Source organism: Doryrhamphus excisus, chromosome 21, assembly GCF_030265055.1.
Source record: "Doryrhamphus excisus isolate RoL2022-K1 chromosome 21, RoL_Dexc_1.0, whole genome shotgun sequence".
NCBI classification, from domain to species: Eukaryota; Metazoa; Chordata; class Actinopteri; order Syngnathiformes; family Syngnathidae; genus Doryrhamphus; species Doryrhamphus excisus.
In genome coordinates, this window is record NC_080486.1 from 5,505,265 (window position 1) to 5,529,538 (window position 24,274).

The following is a 24,274-nucleotide window of genomic DNA, read 5'->3' on the forward strand; positions in this document are numbered from 1 at the left end:
TTCTTTGGGAATGAGGTGTATACAAAGGTTACATTCTTTCCGTTTGAGCAAATAACCCGAATGGAATTGGAATATTTGGGTCCATGTATACGTGGCTACTGTCGTGCGCTGATATTCAAGACTGCAGTAAAGGTATCAGTATCAGAAGTGAAAAAGTTGTATAGGATCAACCCTACTCACTGGTGTGGCATATCAAGATGCGGAAACAACATGTGTGCCTTAGCCTGGTCATAATAAAAGGCCACTCAAAATAGTAGTTTTCTCACCCAAACATAAAAGCTAGCATCAAAAAATGATATGTCTTTCTGGAGAAAAATGGCCCAAAGCACTTCTTTTTTTTTTCCAGTAGATTAGCTGCACAGAGCAACACTTTTTTAAAGACCGCCCATTCACAGTTTGAAAGAGCAAATTCCCAGTGCCTCTGTGGGGGTTTGGCTATTCTTTCACTGTTAACACCTATTTGGTCCATCTTTCTTCCTCCGTTTTGCCCGTTCGTTCCCTGTGTTTGCCTGTCGTCTTAAAAGGTCATCGCCACCTGCCGTAGCCTGCAAAGCACACTGTCACAACTCATCTGTCACAGCACAATTGTGTGTGTGCACCTTACACATGTGCACATACAGAAAGTACTATGTATACAATGGTATCTTTAAAATAGGCCACAATATTTTCTGAATTCCTGGAATTCTACTTCCTAATGTTATTTTTTTCCATTGAAAATATTTTTTTCCTTATAATCCATCTTTTGTACAGTTGCGTTCATTTCACAAAATTCAAACCCAAGCCCAGTTATTTACCTAATAGCACACATAACGGTGTTGGGTATTCATTCATTCATTCATCTTCTACTGCTTATCTGAGCCAATCACAGGGCACATATAAACAAGTGGGATTGAACTCCATGCAGCCTTGGCTAAATACTACATATGGCTAAATTTGTGTAAAAGTGAAAGTTATGCTTGAAATATATGTAATGTTTTTTTTAGTCGGGAACTGATATTTACCTGAAACTTACCTACGTTCTACTGCTGTAATTTATCCTCATGAGGGTCGCGGGGGTGCTGGAGCCTATCCCAACTGTCCCCAACTGGCGACAGGTGGGGTACACCCTGGACTGGTCGCCAGCCAATCACAGGGCACATATAGACAAACAACCATTCACACTCACATTCATACCTATGGACAATTTGGAGTCACTAATTAACCTAACATGTTTTTGGAATGTGGGAGGAAACCGGAGTACCCGAAGAAAACCCACGCATGCACGGGGAGAACATGCAAACTCCACACAGAGATGGCCGAGAGTGGAATCGAACTCGGGTCACCTAGCTGTGTGGCCTGTTTACCTGAAACTTACCTATGTTCTACTGCTGATTACTAAAGAACTGAAAAAGGTAGAAAGTAACTTTTTTGTGTGATGAAAGCCGGGAGTCTAATCTGTCGTATGCCAAATTTATCCTCATGAGGGTCGCGGGGGTGCTGGAGCCTATCCCAGCTATCTTCGGGCGAGAGGCAGGGTACACCCTGGACTGGTGGCCAGCCAATCACAGGGCACATATAGACAAACAACCATTCACACTCACATTCATACCTATGGACAATTTTGAGACGCCAATTAACCTAGCATGTTTTTCGAATGTGGGAGGAAACCGGAGTACCCGGAGAAAACCCACGCATGGACGGGGAGAACATGCAAACTCTCCTAGCTGTGAGGTCTGCGCGCTAACCACTCGACTGCCGTGCCGCCCGGGAAAGTAACTAATAACAATAAATAATGACTTTTTAAAAAGTTATTTAGCCAATACTGTTCTTAACTCAGCTGCACGGGGGTCAAGTGGTTAGTGCGCAGACCTCACAGCTAGGAGACCAGGGTTCAATTCCACCCTCGGCCATCTCTGTGTGGAGTTTGCATGTTCTCCCCGTGCATGCGTGGGTTTTCTCCGGGTACTCCGGTTTCCTCCCACATTCCAAAAACATGCTAGGTTAATTAGCGACTCCAAATTGTCCATAGGTATGAATGTGAGTGTGAATGGTTGTTTGTCTATATGTGCCCTGTGATTGGCTGGCCACCAGTTCAGGGTGTACCCCGCCTCTCGCCCGAAGACAGCTGGGATAGGCTCCAGCAACCCCCGCGACCCTCGTGAGGATAAGCGGTAGAAAATGAATGAATGATCTTAACTCATAGAACGTGTGAGGAATTTGCATCGGTTGGACCCGTCATGCAGAGAACAGAAGCCGAGCTTGACAAAATGTATTCTTTATTCACTTGCTGGTGGGCACAAGAGAAAAATACAAAGAACAAGACAAAAATACTAAAAGTCCAAAATGACTAACGACAAAAACAATGAAGCATAAAAAGGGCACTGTGGAAAAAAATTACCTGGAACAAAGTGTAACAGTTGCTTTAAAAGGTCGGATGAGGTGAAACAATAAGATGAGCAGGGTGACAGAACAGGGAAACGTGTAAAAAAAAAGAAAAGAAAAAAAATCAGCAAGTACCAAAAACGGGAGGGTGTCAGGAAAGAAGGGCAAAAATCACAAGTTTCCTCGGGTTGACAAATATGCCCTACAGCTCCTAGCCCGACCTAAACGTTTTTAATCCACGTTTTATCACTACTAACGCCATTTAACCTGGCTGTTCTACTGCAGAGACAAGTGCATTTATTACTGTGTCGTGTGGCTCTGCAAGTAGTTTACCTGCATAAATTTAAACCCTAACACGCAGTCTCATAATGATGATGATGATGAGTCAAGGCTGCTGTAACATGGCGGTACCGTGATGGAAAATAGTTCTGAATGAATTAGCCAGCAGCGAAAACAGCAATAGTTAGTAGAGGTCAACAACAGCTAAATGATATGGACTTGCGTTAGCCCCTTTTATGAAATGACAACATCGTGATGGCTGCAGACCAAATGGAGTTGTTTCCTGCACAAACTATATGACAATGTCTTCCGTGGTGGCATTTAGTCAGAAGACGCTTGTGTTATTTAGCCTCTGACACACAATCAGCTCTGACCTTTACATGTTGGGCAACACTTGCAGTAACACACAGTCGTGTTCCTCTGGCCTTAAATGCTAGTCCTTGGTGTGCTGGCACACTTTCTTGGTAATACATGCAAGTCGTTATTACTTATGTAACTTTTAAGGTACTGTATTTTCCCGAATATAAGTTGCACTGTTTTTGCATGGTTTGGGTGGTCCTGCAACTTGTACTCCAGAGCGACTTGGTAATGGTAATGGTTTTATTTCATTTGAACCTGCATCAGATTACAATTGAATGCATCACATAATCAGTTCACAGTTCCACATGTCCAAAAGGAGTAGGAAGAAGCAAAGCTTATTAAATCCTACCCCTCCATCTGGTACTTTTACAATCAGTAACTGTTACATTTGTTCACTTCCTGCTTTCCTAATACAATTAAAGTGTTTTTTTTTACTTTATTTTATTAATTTTTATTTATTTTTTTATATTGTATTTTATTTATGTATTTATTTATTTATTTATTTTGTCACGTACCGAAGTACGAGGTAATATGACCATACAATGACATAATGGGTACCATAGTAACTGTCAATATTGTGATATATATGTATATATATATAGGACATCATGACTGGTTCAAGACTCTTGGTAATGGTAATGGTTTAATTTCATTTGAACCTGCATCAGATTACAATTGAATGCATCACATAATCAGTTCACAGTTCCACATGTCCAAGAGGAGTAGGAAGAAGCAAAGCTTATTAAATCCTACCCCTCCATCTGGTACTTTTACAATCAGTAACTGTTACATTTGTTCACTTGTTCGCTTTCCTAATATAGTTTAAGTTATTTATGTATTAATTTATTCATTAATTTAATGCTTAAATTTATTAAAGTTTAATTTTTAAATTTTTTAATTTTTTTAAATTTTTTAATTTTTTAAATTTTTTAAATTTTTTAAATTTTCTTAATTTTCTTGATTTTTTAATTTTTTTAAATTTTTTTTAAAAATTTTTAATTTTTATTTAATTTTATTTAATTTTATTCCAGGGCTGGACCATTGTTACAGTAATACGACGACGAATCAGTGGTGCTGCATAAATTGACATGTAGACTGCCCGATGATTGCTAGAACACTGGATGAAAAGCCAACAAACGGGTTGCCAATGTTAAGAAAAATCGAAAACAATTATATTTCACTATATAAAATCAGACATGATCTACCTTATTTATATATTCTTACATTCTTACATTTCTTACATTTCATTTCTTGACCATATGATCTGCTGATGCTTTAGAATAGCTTTGCACATCTGTAGACTTGATGCATTTGCTACTTTTACGGCTGGTTAGCTCGTTACATTGATTGCAGTGGAAGTTTTTTCCTTGTTAACAGCTGCTCCACTAAGAATGCACATGTTACAAGATCAGAAAAGAAGGGTTGAAAAAAAGGTTACAGAATGAGTCTACGGAGACTTGAGCACTATGCAGTGGTCTTTCACAACACCTCACTTTGGATTTTGCCATTGCATATTGCAAATACTCAGATAGTTAGGCGAGCCACCCAGGAGAGGACTTTCAATATTAGTGCAAACCTGCCAACATGTACAAATTTATCAAAGTAGGAAAGTAGTTCCGGCTAGTTTCTGGAGTCTCTGAAGTTAAGCATTTTACTTCTTAAAACAATATGCATTCAAAAGTGTAATACATTTGCCAGAGAGCTGTTTATGGGTGAATATCATACAATTGGAAAATCAACCAGAACCATTGCATGAAGTAGCCCCATCGTCAAATACTCAGATAGTTAGGCGAGCCACCCAGGAGAGGACTTTCAATATTAGTGCAAACCTGCCAACAAGTACAAATTTATCAAAGTAGGAAAGTAGTTCCGGATAGTTTCTGGAGTCTCTGAAGTTAAGCATTTTACTTCTCAAAACAATATGCATTCAAAAGTGTAATACATTTGCCAGAGAGCTGTCTATGGGTGAAAATCATACAATTGGAAAATCAACCAGAACCATTGCATAAAATAGCCCCATCGTCCCATGCTTCTCAAATACTCAGATAGTTAGGCGAGCCACCCAGGAGAGGACTTTGAATTTTAGTGCAAGACTTGGTAATGGTAATGGTTTTATTTCATTTGAACCTGCATCAGATTACAATTGAATGCATCACATAATCAGTTCACAGTTCCACATGTCCAAAAGGAGTAGGAAGAAGCAAAGCTTATTAAATCCTACCCCTCCATCTGGTACTTTTACAATCAGTAACTGTTACATTTGTTCACTTCCTGCTTTCCTAATATAGTTTAAGTTATTTATTTATTTAGTTGTAATTTTTTAATATTTAATGTTTTCATTTTTTATTGTTTAAATTTTAAATTTTAAATTTTAAATTTTTTTATTTATTTATTTAAAAAAAATATTTTTTTATTTTCATTTTATTTTATTATTTAAACCTGCCAACATGTACAAATGTATCTGACTTAGCATGGAGTATTACTATTGAATTTGTTTGTATGTTTCACATTTTATAAAATTTTCCTGGTTTCATCTTCAAGTTTAGTCTGTACAGAACAGATAAATAAATAGATATCAGATTCTCAATAGCATTTCAGACCATCACATCATTAGGTACAGTAGATGATATTGTTAGGATATTTAGTAGTTATTTGCTTTTCAGTCTGCACCACATAAAGCACTTCTATATTTTCAAAGTTGAGCGATTGGTGTGTTTTTCTAGTGTGATCGTTGTTTTGTTCGCACAATCCTATCAGTTGTAAACCTGGCAAGATGGATTTGTGAGATTACAAACCTTTTGTCTTCCTTTTTGCGAGAGAAAATACAAGTAAAAAGTTAACACTAGCTTCGTGGCATCTATTTTTGGTGTTCCGTTAATCATCGTCATCTTATTCAATCTTCATGCCTCATTAGTAGGCTGATTTCGTCCTTAAAAAATATCTTCAATGCATATTCTCCTGAATATGCAAGCACTCCTCCGCCATTTTCCGTGAGCTACCTTTTGACATCCATCGCAGGAGTCATTGCTAATTTTACTCATTTCCTTGCTTGCTTGAATTTCACTTTGTTTTGGCCTGCTTGGGGCGTTCTACACATGCATCACCGTTCCTGTTCTTCCAGCCTAATACACCGCATGTCCTTGGCTTTGGCCTCAGCCAACCCTTGACTTCCAACTCCACTCCCGCTGACTCCCTGGAGCTTTCTCCTCTGCCACAACATCCTCGTCGTCCTTCCTGACTTCTACTCAACCGTTCTCCCCAGAGAAAGGAGTATCCTCTACTCTGGAATCCATTTTTTATCCCCTCTGTTTTTTCTTCGGTCTCACATCAACCTGCTTTTGAACGTCATTACTGAGGCGATTCTTTGGGGTAATCCTTTGCCGTTCCTTGTTTTGTTTTTGCACATGACAACTCATGGTCTCATGGTTATCCCCAGAAGACCAGTCCATGTTTGAAGTGCTGACATTAAAACATTATACAGTAAACCTCGGATATATCGGACTCGGATATATCGGAAATTCGCTCACAACGGACAGATAAAAAAGAACCGATTTTTCTGTAATGCATTTCCAATAAAAATTCATTGCATATATCGGATTTTTTATAACGGATTTCGCCCATTTCGGACAAAATCTCCAGTCCCGTTCCAATTTCCCTCGCATATATCGGATGGTCGCATCGTGTCTTTCTCCTGGCTCCAGATTTAGGACAAATATAAAAGTGAGTGACGTCAATAATACTAGCACAGCAGTGAATGAGATCTTAACCTCACTATTGGAAATAACGTAGGCCTGACGGGCGTAACAGGGCCTAGCTTAATTAACAATTTGTTATGCTCAGAGTCCAATAAAGTTAAATTCTCATTACCTTACGTCTCTTTTCATTGCCCAGTCCAGGTACATTGGAAACATAGTCAAGGAAGTGCCTTTTTATAACGGATACAATCCGATTTACGCATATACCGGATATAAATCCGATATATGCGTAAAACTGACGTTTTCCGGTATACGCATATAACGGATTTCGCTTATATCGGACAAAACCATTGGGAACAATTGAATCCGATATATCCGAGGTTTACTGTAGTGTCTTGCACACTGAAAGGGGCGTTGCAAAGAAGGGAGAGGAGGAAGTGTCAATATCGACAGCACTATTCTGCTTATGGTGTTATCACTATCCATTTCATAGGAGCAGATGCTTTGTTCGAGAGTACCATCTTTATGTCCACTGAGAATGTCTAATTTGACTTTCACTTTTATGTGCAGTCTGCTTCACTGGCTTGGGAGTCGTAATGGAGATTAAACTTAAGAGCTACGTAACTAAGAAGAACAAAAGTCATATTGTCCTTCCACTGTGTAACGACACCATTGTGTCTCAGTCCGCCAGTTCACCAATCTATTGATCAGTCTATGTAGTTACACAAACTCGTTCTCGTTTTTTTTTTTTTTTTTTTTTGCAATATAATTAATTCACAGCTGTGTGTATGGAACCATAAAACGGCAGAACTTGGAACACCGTATTAACTGTAAGACTGATTTTAATTTTAATAAGCCTGTAGTTGGTCAACAGGGTTGCACGCATGTTAGCAGAGAAACACTGTTACACCCGCAAACGTAATAACTGCCCACAAACATAATAAACCACAAACGTAATACAAATCTGCAGCTTTGAATGTAATAATCCCGCAAATGTAATAAATTTCCCACAAACGTAATAAAATTTGCCCACTGCAAATGTAATACTGAATTTCCATTTGCAAGAAATTATTACATTTTGTTTGTGGGCGTACATGTGCGTTTTAGTATATTTACAATATATTATTGTGTATATTATTGTATTAATTGTATTATTGTATTATTATATTATTGTATTATATTGTATATATATATATATATATTATCTTTATATTGTATATATTATTGTATGTATGATTTTGTGTGTATATGGGGAAGAAATAACCAAAAGAACTAATAAAATATAATAATGATAATAATAGTAATAATAATTTTATTAAAACATTGCAATTATCACAATTATGTTATCTTTTTAATTTAAAATAAATTATAATTTAATAATTAAAGATTCCTTTAATGTATTCAGATGATACTCTGAATAATATTTTTTCCACAAAAAAGAAAAAAAACAATTATCTTGTTAAAATCCTCAAAATGACATCTACACCTTCTCCCTCATTAAAAGAAGAAAGAGCAAACAACAACAAAAACCACAAAGATCTTTATTTTGTCTCATATTACATTTGTGGGATGTTATTACCTTTACAGATTTTCACTTTCCCACATATGTAATAATTTCCTGCAAATGTAATAGTAATTGCATTTGCAGGAAATTCAGTATTACGTTTGCAGTAGGAAAATTTTATTACGTTTGTGGCCAGTTATTACGTTTGCGGGTGGAACAAACACCTGAAAAGTTTGTTGGGCATTTCAAGGGCGACTTGATGCCAGAGAGTCTGCAGATGTGTCTTCTTGCGGGATCTCGATCAATTACAGCTAATGCTTGTCTTGGTCACTTTGCTCCCAACTCCCTTGAGATCATTAAATAAGCTTTCACTTGTAGAGCACTTTCTGCCTTCAAGGTACTCTAAAGGGTTTGACACTGTTACCTCATTCATTGACCGACTGGGTATATTAGCATCTTTGTATACAGTACTTCTACAAATTTATCAAAGTAGGAAAGTAGTTACGGATAGTTTTTGGAGTCTCTGAAGTTAAGCATTTTACTTCTCAAAACAATATGCGTTCAAAAGTGTAATACATTTGCCAGAGAGCTGTCTATGGGTGAAAAACATACAATTGGAAAATCAACCAGAACCATTGCATGAAGTAGAACCCTTGTCCCATGCTTCTCAAATACTCAGCTAGTTAGGCGAGCCATCCAGGCCATCCAGGTGCTCCCAACTCCCTTGAGATCATTAAATAAGCTTTCACTTGTAGAGCACTTTCTGCCTTCAAGGTACTCCAAAGGGTTTGACACTGTTACCTCATTCACCGACCGACTGGGTATATTGGTATCTTTATATACAGTACTTCAACATGGGGGCGGCACGGTGGTCTAGGGGTTAGCGCGCAGACCTCACAGCTAGGAGACCAGGGTTCAATTCCACCCTCGGGCATCTCTGTGTGGAGTTTGCATGTTCTCCCTGTGCATGCGTGGGTTTTCTCCGGGTACTCCGGTTTCCTCCCACATTCCAAAAACATGCTAGGTTAATTGGCGACTCCAAATTGTCCATAGGTATGAATGTGAGTGTGAATGGTTGTTTGTCTATATGTGCCCTGTGATTGGCTGGCGACCAGTCTAGGGTGTACCCCGCCTTACGCCCGAAGACAGCTGGGATAGGCTCCAGCACCCCCCGCGACTCTCGTGAGGAAAAAGCGGTAGAAAATGAATGAATGACTTCAACATGGTCATGGCGGGACTGAGGATTGAACCAGCAACCATCACGTTAGTCATGCCTAATCCATGACATCCTAATCCTAATAAGTGAGTCTCTGAGATAGACATCACCACACATAACACATACAAGTGTTGCCCATTCCCGATTCCCCCGTCCGTGTATCATAGCCCCCATCTGAGGGGATTTAACGCTGGAGAGGGGAGGGACAGGCTGCCTACCTCAGCAATATCCAAACATTAAATGGGACACCAGCATGATCCTCAGAGAGCGGAGGTAATGATGCCATTTGTTATCAGCAGTCATCACAAAAGGAAAGCCTGTTTGTTTTTTGTGCGTACATGTTTAGAACTGGAACAGCACTACATCCTCAACGCCAACGTATCCGCCATGTCAGACATACTTTTATTTATCTTTGGCACATTCAGTCAACTCACTGAACTGAATATTCTTTGGTTCACATTTGGACATTTTCTCATTGATGGTTGTGCATCGGTCTGTTCAGCTCGCTGTGTACGTACATGGAGTGGAACCACCATTTTTTACAGCATTCAATCTCTCTAAGGCAGGGGTCGCCAACCATCGAACCATCGGTCAATCTTTGAGACTTTACCGAATGATCATGAAAATATTACCACTGAACACGCTCATACAGCTCGCCACTGACCTGGAGCCTAGTCCTCAAAATATGGCCGTACCACACCGACTCTGAAAAATATTTGACCTTGTTGCCGCAAAAAGGTTGGTTACCACTGTTCTAATTTCAGATCAGATTTCATCGAGTATGCTCAAAATTAAAGACCCTGTTTGTAAAAACTCGGTTATATTCCCAACAGTTCCAGCTGATCTTTCTTGGGTACATCAGACGTTGCACATATGTGGTTTTCCCTTCACTTGATCTCCGCTGAGCTCTTAGTAAATGGCTTAAAATTGCTCTGTGGTGAAATGCATAAGTGAAGAGTTGTATCATAAAAAAAACCTTAAAAAATGGTAATGGTAATGGTTTAATTTCATTTGAACATGCATCAGATTACAATTGAATGCATCACATAATCAGTTCACAGTTCCACATGTCCAAAAGGAGTAGGAAGAAGCAAAGCTTATTAAATCCTACCCCTCCATCGGGTACTTTTACAATCAGTAACTGTTACATTTGTTCACTTCCTGCTTTCCTAATATAGTTTAAGTTATTTTTTTAATTTTTTAAATGTTAAAATTGTAAAATGTTTACATGTTTTATGTTTTAATGTCTGGCACACTTTCTTGGTAAGACATGCAAGTTGTTATTACTTATTTAACTTTTAAGGTAACATATTTTCCGGAATATAAGTTGCACTGTTTTTGCATGGTTTGGGTGGTCCTGCAACTTGTACTCCAGAGCGACTAATGGTAATGGTAATGGTTTAATTTCATTTGAACATGCATCAGATTACAATTGAATGCATCACATAATCAGTTCACAGTTCCACATGTCCAAAAGGAGTAGGAAGAAGCAAAGCTTATTAAATCCTACCCCTCCATCTGGTACTTTTACAATCAGGAACTGATTTAAATTTTTAAATTTTTAAATTTTTAAATTTTAAAATTTTTAAATTTTTAAATTTTTAAATTTTTAAATTTTTAAATTTTTAAATTTTTAAATTTTTAAAGCTTTAAATTTTTAAATTTTTAAATTTTTAAATTTTTAAATTTTTAAATTTTTAAATTTTTAAATTTAAACTAAATAAATAACTTAAACTATATTAGGAAAGCAGGAAGTGAACATATGTAACAGTTCCTGATTGTAAAAGTACCAGATGGAGGGGTAAAATATATTTTTTTAATTTTTAGTCACGTACCGAAGTACGAGGTGATATGACCATACAATGACATAATGGATACCATAGCAACTGTCAATATAGTTTAATATAATATATAATTGCTTGTATTGTTTCTTGAATTGTCTCATCGTTGTGCATTGTTTGAGTTCCTTACTCAATCCATTCCATAGTTTGATTCCACATACTGAAATGCTATGGCTTTTTAACGTAGTCCTAGCATATAAGTGTTTCAAATGGATGAAAACGTTGTTGGAGTCAGTAGTTCTGGATTTGTTAATTATTAACAACTGTAAATGTAATTCACTGATTATTATTGACATAAATATATCTGGTCATTTCAAGACTGCTTTAAGTAACTTGAGGATTTATTTACCTAAGTGGCTGCTCTCAGTTCTAATTCTACCAAACTGGTATGATGATAGGGTGTATGCTGCTTAATATCTCCGCCCTGCGGATGACTGATGAGCGGGAGTCATCTGAGCATGGTAATAGAAAAAAGAGAGCGGGGAGCCGCCATAATGTTTTTGTCTAAAGATGAATTTATTCCACTCTGCAACTTGCATGAGAACAAAGGAACCACCGTTGCCGCGGGTTTTGTGGAGACGTGAGACATGGGAGGAGAGAGGAGAAAGTGCATAACCGAGATGATGAATGATATCAGTGATCCAATTATCGCCAAATGGAGGAAGAGGGAAGGTGGGAAGCTCATTGTTGGTTGTGGCTCGTGTGTCAAACACGTGGGGTTTTGACACATGCGGGACAATACATTTTGGTTGTTTGCTTTCTCACCTGTTTTCTTGCTTTTGCTTTACTTTTAGCCACTTTTAACAAATTGCCTTTTCATTTTTGCTGATTCAAACAAATCAACAAGTTTCTTGGTAGAAACTTTTCTCAGTTTCTGTCAGTTACATCACAAACTCTACTCACAAACTATACGAGCATATTTAGTTACTTATTGGCTGACACAGCAGCTACAATCTCATAATAATACAATAATAATTGTCCTAATTAAACAATACCACATTTAATCTACACGGTTATCATACTTAGAGTTGCACATTACTTACAGACACGCTAGCTACAAGGTAGAAGCGTATTACAAAGTACTCCCTAAAATGCTCTGTATCATTCAATTTGTGCACCTAAATGCATCACAAGTTCAACTGAAACATTGCAGCCATAAGGTCTCGCCAAAAAAAGGAAAGGTATACAAAACAGTAGTGAGACCAGCCATGTTGTTTGGTCTAGAGACATTACCACTAAGGAAAGCAGGAAGCAGATCTAGACGTAGCAGAGATGAGGATGCTGAGGTTCTGATTGGGAGTGACCAGGATGGATAGGATCAGGAACAAATTGCCTTTTCATTTTTGCTGATTCAAACAAATCAACAAGTTTCTTGGTAGAAACTTTTCTCCGTTTCTGTCAGTTACATCACAAACTCTACTCACAAACTATATGAGTATATTTAGTTACTTATTGGCTGACACAGCAGCTACAATCTCATAATAATACAATAATAAGTGTCCTAATTAAACAATACCACATTTAATCCACACGGGTAACATACTTAGAGTTGCACATTACTTACAGACACGCTAGCAACAAGATAGAAGCGTATTACAAAGTACTCTCTAAAATGCTCTGTATCATTCAATTTGTGCACCTAAATGCATCGCAAGTTCAACTGAAACATTGCAGCCATGAGGTCTCACCAAAAAAAGGTGTGGTGAGACCAGCCATGTTGTTTGGTCTAGAGACATTACCACTAAGGGGCATTGAAGCAGATGGCAGAGATGAGGATGCTGAGGTTCTGATTGGGAGTGACCAGGATGGATAGGATCAGGAACGAGTACATCAAAGTGAGATTACATGTTAGAGGCCTTGGAGATAAAGTCAGATACCAAGATACCAAAATAAATACCAAAGACGTATTTATCGTTTTTTTTAGAAATATTTGGAAGTTTTTAGAAAACACCCAATCCCAACAAAGTATTTTTCTCGTCTTTTACATTTTTTTTTTTTTTGCAAGAGGCTCTCCACTAATGCATGTCACTTTCAGAGCCATGTTCAGCCATAAGCACTGAAAAGTGCCTTTGATGAGAGCTTGGCATAGATGGAAAAATCACATGACAGGAAGGAGGAAGTGAGCGGGGATTTATACATTGTATGAAATTTTAACGCTTGCACACACACATATTTCAGCTCCATATGTGAAAAAATCTAAGTCATACAAAACAATTTTTTGACATTTTTTTTAGTTGGGAACTGATATTTTCCTGAAACTTACCTATGTTCTATTGCTGATTACGAAAGAACGGAAAAAGGTAGAAACTGTCAAAATCATCTAAAATGGCCGGTACTGAAGGGGTTGTCTTTTGGCTAAGATTGATTAATAATTTTAGCATAAAACGATTTTTTGGACATTTACTTTTTTTAGTTGGGAACTGATATTTTCCCGAAACTTACCCATGTTCTATTGCCGATTACGAAAGAACGGAAAAAGGTAGAAACTGTCAAAATCAATGGCCGGTACTGAAGGGGTTGTCTTTTGGCTAAGATTGATTAATAATTTTAGCATAATACACATTCATTCATTCATTCATTTTCTACCGCTTTTTCCTCACGAGGGTCGCGGGGGGTGCTGGAGCCTATCCCAGCTGTCTTCGGGCGAGAGGCGGGGTACACCCTGGACTGGTCGCCAGCCAATCACAGGGCACATATAGACAAACAACCATTCACACTCACATTCATACCTATGGACAATTTGGAGTCGCCAATTAACCTAGCATGTTTTTGGAATGTGGGAGGAAACCGGAGTACCCGGAGAAAACCCACGCACGGGGAGAACATGCAAACTCCACACAGAGATGGCCGAGGGCGGGGACCGAACCCTGGTCTCCTAGCTGTGAGGTCTGCGCACTAACCACCAGACCGCCGTGCCGCCCCATAATACACATATTTACATATATATTTTGGCCTATAAGTCGCACCTGACTATAAGTCACAGGATCAGCCAAGAATAAAAAACGTGTGACTTATACTTGGGCTCGTTTTGCAATAATTACAATGAGTTTAAGGAGATTTAAAGGTATATTGATTATGTAGAATTTGTAAATAAAAACATATCAACGATACATGAAGTATATTACTTTTTGGAGCAACCTGCCCATTAGAATTGACCTGAGAGTGTGTGTGTGTGTGTGTTTCTGAATGTGTGTGTCCAATGGCTCTGAGCTGGGCGCTCCGTGGTCCTTGTTCATGCAGAGCCAGCATTGCCCTCACCAGGGATAATTACCAGAACTTGTCAGTATCCCACACACTTACACTGCTGTGCCTGGAACAATTTTGCTTTGGTAATGAGACTCATAACACAAAAACTATTCTCAGTGCGATTCTTCAAAGAATTCTTTTCAAGCCATTGGATGTTTCCTTTTTTTTTTTCATTCCATTCTGGATGCATCATCTGAAAAACAAAAACAAGAAAAGAACGGAAAACATGCAAACGCGGTAGTTGCTGGGTTTATTTAGGGTTTTTTCTTCGCATGCACATTTGTGAGGCACACCATGCGTCTCACTCGCACATGTTACACACATACAACAAAACACACGTACCTCCACCCTCACAAACTAGGTCATCAAAAGGTAGCATCATTTGGTATGAAAAGTAAGCTACTATCAAAGAACCATGCTCGTAGTAAATCAATATGATGCATTGGCTTCTGATGGAGGCCAACGACTGAAGGAGTCGTTATCTTTTTGGAATTCCCAATCACTAAATTCACTTATCACGGGAAAATCCCAGACCCGACCGTGATAAGTGAATTCACGCCAAGTGGGATTCCTTATGTATAAATTCATTATTGGAATGGAATATTTTCATAGCTAGTGTATATAGAAAGTAATATAGATAAAACAATAACAATACAATATATATAGTATATAACTATATGAAATATATAAAAATATACTAGTGTATAGAAAACCTGTTTACAATCTTCTAAATGCTTTATTAATATAATTAGAGCATTCTAGACATGGAATAACACCCCTATAGTCACCTTTCACTTGCCCTGCCTAATATTCATTGCTGGAGCCTATCCCAGCTGCCTTCAGGCGAGAGGCGGGGTACACCCTGGACTGATCGCCAGCCAATCACAGGGCACATATAGACAAACAACCATTCACACTCACATTCATACCTATGGACAATTTGGAGTCGCTAATTAACCTAGCATGTTTTTGGAATGTGGGAGGAAACCGGACTACCCAGAGAAAACCTACACAGACATGGCCGAGGGTGGGATTGACTTGGGTCTCCTAGCTGTGAGGTCTGCGTGCTAACCACTCGACCACTGTGCAGCGTACATATATATATACAGATGTATTTTATTTTATTTTGTTTTGGTTTTGGTTGTTTTGTTGTACTCTGAATGTTTTTTTTTAATGTTCGAACTAAACTAAACTAAACTAGACTAGACTAGACTAGACTAAGCTAAGACTAGACACCCTGGACTGATCGCCAGTCAATCACAGGGCACATATAGACAAACAACCATTCACACTCACATTCATACCTATGGACAATTTGGAGTCGCTAATTAACCTAGCATGTTTTTGGAATGTGGGAGGAAACCGGAGTACCCGGAAAAAACCCACGCATGCACGGGGAGAACATGCAAACTCCACACAGAGATGGCCGAGAGTGGAATCGAACTCGGGTCACCTAGCTGTGTGGCCTGCAGGCTAACCATTCGACTACCGTGCAGCCTTGGCTAAATATATATGGCTAAATTTGTGTAATAGTGAAAGTTATGCTTGAAAAATATGTAATGTTTTTTTAGTCGGGAACTGATATTTACCTGAAACTTACCTACGTTCTACTGCTGATTACTAAAGAACTGAAAAAGGTTGCCATAAAATTATGTTATTTTATTTTTTATTCTGTAGTTTATAAATATGCTGTAAACAACACATATTTGTTCATTCCACTACAGGAGATATGTCATGTTACAGATACCGGTATCGGCTGATATCTGTATCGGAATTTAAGAGTTCGACAATATCGGCATATTGGTTTTTGCAAAATATCGTAGTGTCTTGTAACTTTAGCTTCCATTGCTTGACTTACTGTTTTTTCTGGAATGTACCATGTAACCGATTCTTTGTTGACTGGTGGTTTAGGTGAGAGATGATCTATGCCCATTTGTTTTCCGTCCCTTGGGGGAAATCCCATTTTACCTACGCTAGGATTTACCTTATTAGTGCTCCATGTTGGTTGTTTTTAAGCAAGTACATTTCATTTGCTCTGCATTATGAGTAATGGGACATAATAGTGAGCCAACATAAGTCTGCATGACTTGATACCGAAAAGGCTCCAAATTGCTTTTGACATAATTTAGTTGGAAAAGCTCAGCGGTAAAGTAAGTGAATGTGAAATGGAAGTTTAAAAGAGGAAATGTGAAGCACGCTCAAGGCGGTAAAGCAAGTGACATGGAGATCTAAAAAAGCTGGGGTAGCACAATCCCGGTTGTGGACGTAAAACATTCACACACACACACACACACACACATTAATCCAGCTGTGTGCTCAGTAATGCGAAGCAGTATGAGAGAGCAGAATAGAGAGAGATGAGTGGACGTTATGTGGGATAGCAATTAGAAGGACCACAGACTGAGATGTGGAGAGTGGTTGAAAACATACAGTAGAGAAAATACACTCTGTATGAAATCATATCAGTCGTGGTAATATAATTGGTGGTGACTTTCTAATGGTGCCATTCGTCAGCTGTTAAGAAATGTAACATTTTGAGCTTGTTTGGATATCGAGACGGAGGTAGAACTGGCAAAAATACAAGTCAAGTAAAACGCAAACGCTGAATAGCGTAGCTAGAAAAGAGACATAGCCAAAATTCGTAAGATTTTTGCCTCCATCTACAAAGTCTACATGGATGATCTATGCTATGATTGTGCTATGTGACACTTACATAGCACAATCAACACTTGAAAAAATAGATGAGTCAATGAAGCTGATTTTTTTTTGTCAGTTTTAGCGGTTAGCTTTGAAACCGTGCAAACTTTGTTGCATTAGTATTGTCTTTTACAAAATTATTCTTGATTTGGCTGCTCGACTTTTGCCTATTTATGTATTATATAGAAATAGGTGAAAAAGTTTATTCCGAGTCTACATTTTGGTTTTTGCAACTTTTTTTTTCTATTTTTTAAAAATTTTGTTTTTGTAATAAGACTTTACGCCCATGATATTATCTACATATATTTCTCAATTTTCACTGTTCTTTTCATATAAATACTTTCTTTAGCATTTTTTGGTAATTTGTTTGTAATATTATGACTTTATTATGATGATATTTTGACTTTATTCCCATAATATTATATTATTATAATTATAATTATTATTATTATTATTATTATTATTATTATTTAAAAAAGTGTACAAAAAAGTGAGTCTACATTTTGGTCTTTGCACCTTTTTATCTTTTTTGTTTTTTAGAAATTTTATTTTTGTAATACAACTTTACTCCCATGATATTATATACATATATTTCTCAATTTTTGCTGTTCTTTTAATATAAATACTTTCTTTAGCATTTTTTGGTATTTTTTTGTAATATTATGACTTTATTATTATGATATTTTGACTTTATTGCCATATATTCATATGATAATAATAATTATAAGTTTAATTATATGTTTCTCATAATGTTACGACTTTTAATAACCTATTTATGCGTTATTTCAACTGTAAGCTCCGAAAAATGATTTTTTTCTCACAATATTGTTGTCACAATACATTTTTTTTCCTTTTAATATTTTAACCTAATTTTAACCTCTTTTCCAAATATTTTAGATTTCTTTTTTTGTACATTTTTTTTCTTGCAATATTCCCACAATGTTTTGACTTTATATTCACAACATTAGAACTTTTCCCATAACCTAATTTATGCTTTTTTTAAATCAGGTTTTTTTTGTTATATTTTAACTTTACACTACTACATTTTTCCTTATGTTATAAGTTTTTCTTGTAAAATGTTGTGTTTTTTTCCCCTCTAACTATTTTGACTTTATTCTTGTACATTTACAGCGGATTTTTCATTTTTTGTGGTTTAACTTTTAGAATGTGCCGTGGGCAAATTAAAAACTACCACAGGCCGCAACGGGCTTCTGGGCCACACTTTGGACACCCCCTGATGTGTGTATTGTTGCATAGGAGTTACCATAGCAACACAAACACAAACATGCGGTGGTTTCTAGAGGTTAGTCAGAGTGAACGAGAGCGATCCGATGTACGTACGCTTGCGAAGGAAAGGTAATCCTGGATGAGAGGTGCAGTTTTGGCTGTGTGAGCCTAAAAAGGAGGCAGGCCGAGTGCTCCTTTTGTTAAGGGGGGGAGCAAGAGAGCTTTACCAGCAGAGAGAGACGGAGTCACACAGGGCGGGGGAGGGAGTGGGGGTAGGCGGGTGGAGGGGGGGGGGGGGTGTTAGCCGAGTAGAGAAATGTCTCAACAGCAGCAGTAGCAGTTAGTCTGAGCGTTCAGGCAGAGCGGCACAGCTGTGGATCTGATATGAGCTCGCTCCTCCGGCAGCCCCCGAGTAACGGACCCACAGACGGAGCGACAGGAGTCCACACTGAGAGCACCGGGAGAAGAAGGCTGAGGGACCAAAGACAGGCACCCAAAAGTCGGGGGCCCCATCACCGATCGAGCGGTCAAAGCAGGGGAAGTGGAGGAGCGCACCCAGGGGCCTCGGGGCCACGGTGACGGCGCTGACTGCAGTGCCACCTTTGCCCTTTCCACCTTCGGGAGAGAGTGGAGGGGGGAGGACGGCCGACGGAGTGGCAGGACGGGGAAGTGCCGATGGCGGGCGGGCTCGGGGGGGCAGCTGGGGAGGCATGGGGGAAGCCCGGCGGGACGTGTCCGTGCCCCTGGGCCGGGGGTCCTGGGCCGACCAAATGAGCGAGATGTCGCTGAGTGGGAGAGACAGCCTCCCCCAGGAGGGGGGCAGGAACGCCAGGGTCCGACGGGCTGTCCGAATCTCCTCCCTTGTGGCTCAGGAGGTGAGTGCGGGGGGTGAGTGGGGGGGGGGGTGTCTTCTCGTGTGTGCGTGAGTGCTGATTACACAATCGTGAAATCAAAGTGCGAGACAAGTGTGTGACAGGCTAAGCAATCAAGGAAATACATGCGCCGTGTATTAAAAATATGTGTGTGTACGTATGCATGTATGCCCATCAGTCACTGGTACATGTGACCTTTGACCTCATCACTGAAGGTTGCTTGTCTAGGAATGTCGGATAAGACCGTTCCGTTGTCCTAAATCCTGAAAGCTGTCCGTCTCACTGAATGTAGACAATATTTCATTTGAATATTTTACATCTAAAAAACACCATAAATGTTTATGATTGATTCGCAGCCTCAATTAGAATTAGTTTGCATTATATTATGTATGATGTTATTATATTATATTATATTACAGTATATATTATGTACTTTATGAAAATGTGTAGGTTTTGTATTTCTTTTTAAATAAAATATTTTTATTCATATATCATTTATATTTTTGATTTTTTTGTGTTGTTGTAAATTACAAAAATATATATTTTTATATTTATTAAATTTAAAAATAAATATAAAAACATTAAATATTTTTAAATTATTTTAATTTTTAAGTGATGTAAAAGGAAAACTTTGCATTGAAATATGAGAACCAGTGAGATTGTGCTCATTTCTAGCCAAATTATATATAAATATGTAATAATATCATTTAACATGATATTATTTTTAATCAATAAATTAAGAAAAAAATTCCAAACTCTTACTCACACTGAATATTTTTTAGAAATATAAAAAGGTCCAATATAATAAAAAAATATATATATATATTCAATTTTAAAATAAATATAAAAACATCAAATATTTTGAAATTATATTAATCTTTAAGAAATGTAAAAGGAACATTTTTATTGAAATATGAGAACCAGTGAGGTTGTGTTCATTTCTAGCCAAATTATATATAAATATGTAATAATATCATTTATAATGATATTATTTTTAATCAATAAATTAAGAAAAAAAATTCCAAACTCACACTGAATATTTTTTAGAAATATAAAAAGGTCCAATATAATAAAAATAGAAAAATATATAATATTATGATTATATTATGATTATATTTTATATTTTTTTATAATATAATAGTATTAATATATATATATATATTATTTTTTATAATATTCTTTTTTAAAATATAATATTATGATTATATTATGATTATATTATATATTTTTATAATATAATAGTATTAAAAAATATAAAAAATATTTTTATAATATTATTTTAAAAAATATAATATTATGGTTATATTTTTTTCTGCACTGTATTATACTAAGACCGGTTTCTAACACCTAAAATAGTAAAAATATGTTTCAATTCATAACCTCCAACCTCCAAACTAAAGAGTGAATTATTATCCTCCCAAAGTCTTTAATCCTCTTGTATTGTCTGCCGTTTGACATTGACCATAACAATGAAAACTAGAAATACTGTATTACATCAAAGCAGCCCATGATTGAATAATAAAGTCTAAAGCACTCCAAAGTCACACATTATCACCACTCACGCCTCCAAATGCAAATAGCTACCTGTATCATGGAACCTGCAAAGAACCGTTTCACACATTTTCACGCGTTCCCCTAACAATGAACAGGAAGATGATTCTTCATCGTGGTGGAAGGAGACGAGAGAAAGGAGAGGAACGCGACACCAGCAACCTGAAACGTAAACGAGTCACAAGTAGGCTCTCAGTTCAGTCAAGGAGAAGGAATAGTGTCAGTGCGTGGATTAATAGATCGATACGGTATTTAAAATATCATACAAATCAATATGGCTGAATGATGGCTATCTTGTTTATAGCACCAGCAGTCTGGGCGTAGTATAGGGGTGCTTTTATACCCTTTAGCATGATAAGAATGAATAAATAATGAATGACACATTTATTAAACCAAGGATGTAACTACAGGGAGTTACTCGATACAGTTGTCCCTCGCAATATCGCAAATAATGAATAAATGATAACTGGTTTGTGGTTGACTTAGCGTTATGGTCACCGGGCATCATTAATGAGACATGATGGCATGGAGACTGGCTACTGAGCTAGGACGTTGAGTGAAAAAAAAAAAAGGGTTCTCCTCTTATTCTGTGTGGAAGTGGTATATTTTTGGGTCCTTTTTCCCCATTCTGTTTGAAACACTTTTGTAGAAAATTAGAAGAGGCTAACTAGCTATGCTGGCAACGTAGTTTCTTATGTCCCTGCAGATATTCCGTAACCTGCGCAGTGTGATGTAAAGTGACTATAGGGGTGTTATTGTGTGTCTACAGGGCTCTAATAATATTATGATGTCAAAAGATTTTATATACGCTGATGTAATATGACAGACTTTTATCTTGTATTTTATATTGGTGTTTTTTATCTTCTGTACAGCGACCTTGGGTGTCCTGAAAGGCGCTTTTAAATAAAATGTATTATTATTATTATTATTATTATTAGACATTGTCACACCCGCAAACGTAATAACTGCCCAGAAACGTAATAAACCACAATCGTAATACAAATCTATAATAATCCTGCAAATGTAATAGTTATTACATTTGTTATATTATAATACAATAAATTATAATAGAATATAATATTATATAATAATATAATATGATACACACTAATATTATAAGTATATTATTGTATGTGTGATTTTGTGTGTATATGGGGAAGAAATAATCAAAAGAAATAATAAAATATAATAATAATAATAATAGTAATAATAATTTTATTAAAACAATTGCAATTATCACAATTATGTTATCTTTTTTAAATTTTAAATAAATTATAATTTAATAATTAAATATTCCTTTAATGTATTCAAATGATACTCTTTGAATAATATTTTTTCCACAAAAAAATTTAAAGAAATAATTATCTTGTTAAAATCCTCAAAATGACATCTACACTTTCTCCCTCATTAAAAGAAGAAATAAACAACCACAAAGATCATTATTTTGTCTCATATTACATTTGTGGGAAGTTATTACCTTTACAGATTTTTACTTTCCCACATATTTTTTGCAATTGTAATAGTTATTACATTTGCAGGAAATTCAGTATTACGTTTGCAGTAGGCAAATATTATTAAGTTTGTGGGAAATTTATTACATTTGCGGGATTATTACATTCAAAGCTGCAGATTTGTATTACGTTTGTGGTTTATTACGTTTGTGGGCAGTTATTACGTTTGCGGGTGTAACAGACATACTTATACATTTGTATATGTTTTTTGATTGAAACGGCCATTAGGTGGCAGAAGTAACCCTTCTTTGTGTTGTTTATATTGTAGTATCGTTGTTTAAATATTTTACATGTCACAAACATTTTGGTAGGTTCCATGTTTATTTCATCATCTGTCAAAATTGTCTAAAATGGCCAAAACTGAAGGGGCTATCTTTTGAAAAATGGCTGACTTAATATTGAATCCTACTTGGCGGATACTTCACTTCACTACTTCACTAACCGTGAAAGACGAGGGACGACAGTATACATGTTAATTTGTTACGTTTTACAACTACCAGTCATAATTTAATGTATTTATTAGAGGCTAATCACAATTTTGATGACTTTGGACTCGACTTGGAATACAATCAAAGACCTGCAGATGGACTTGAACTCGGACATTAGTGACTGGACTTGACTCAGACTTCAGTCTGATGACTGTTGGGTAAAATTCAAAGTAATCGTTGTAAAAGTGGTATTTTATTTGGGAGACACTACACAGTACTTATGACTTGTAAGGACTCAAAAAGTTCAAGACTAGGACTTTGGACTTGATTCTTGTTCGACTTGAGACTTGACTTAGACACTTGACTTGACTCAAGACTTGCGCCCACCCGGGTGCAATGATTGATTACATTTGAACAATTCATTAACCCTGGTAAGAGTCCAATGAATTGGCGAATGCCATTTTCAGAGACGAGACCTCCATGCTGCCAGAATTTGAACTTTTTTTTACTGAACTTTCAAGACCCACAAAATATTGACTTTTAGGACTACGTAAACATTGAATTTATGTAAAGAAACTTTAGACTCTCTTTTTTTGTTTGAAAAAAATAAATAGTTTATTTCTAGCTTTTTGGGGTCTTTATAAATCAAAACATCTGATTTTCACTCAAAAAATTATGAAAATTAGCTTTTTCTGCAAAACGATGACTGACGTCCATATTTTTTTTGTTTTAGCGACACCTCAAACAGTTGTTTGCTTCTATGAAAAAACAAAAACAACAGGAAAAAAATATTTTAATGACAAAATTACTCCATGTATTTACAAATTTAGAACATAACATAAAACATAACACAAAATAAACATTTGTTTACAGATGTTTATGGTTAGTGTTCCTGACCATATTTATTATTAAATATCAAAGAGATATTTATTTATATGTTAATATTGGGTGTACCCCACCTCTCGCCTGTAGACAGCTGGGATAGGCTCCAGCATACCTGTGACCCTTGTGAGGATAAGCAGTACAGGAAATGGATGGATGGTTGCCCAACTGACAAACATATTAAAAAACTATTTTGCAGTCAAAATTGAAGTACATTGTTTTTTTCTCACTAGCCACGTATACATGGACCCAAATATTCCAATTCCATTCAGGTTATTTGCTCAAACGGAAAGAATGTAACCTTTGTATACACTTAATTCCGAAAGAAAAATTTTGAAATTTAGTTTAAAAGAACTGAACGTTCGAGTTGCTGCGTTAAAAAAAGCATAGCAACTGTCCCAATAACCGTGGTAATCACACTCTTGTCCGCCATCTTTGATGAATCACGTGATGTTGTTTACGTTTTACTGTGCATGCCCCATTGACTATTCCGTTTGATTATAGCGGCGCATGTAGACAGGAGATTGGAATATTCCTTTCCATGTATACACTGTTTTTTTTCGGGGAAAGATTCCATTCGGAAAGAGCAAAATCTCGTCATGTA

The 24,274-nt window shown here is 36.8% G+C and overlaps 1 protein-coding gene across 3 annotated transcripts in view; it reads left to right on the forward strand.

The window, feature by feature from the left end:
* Positions 1-24,274, forward strand: part of kcnh2b (potassium voltage-gated channel, subfamily H (eag-related), member 2b) — a 274,228-nt gene that overhangs the window by 176,021 nt on the left and 73,933 nt on the right. The window lies entirely within an intron of this gene.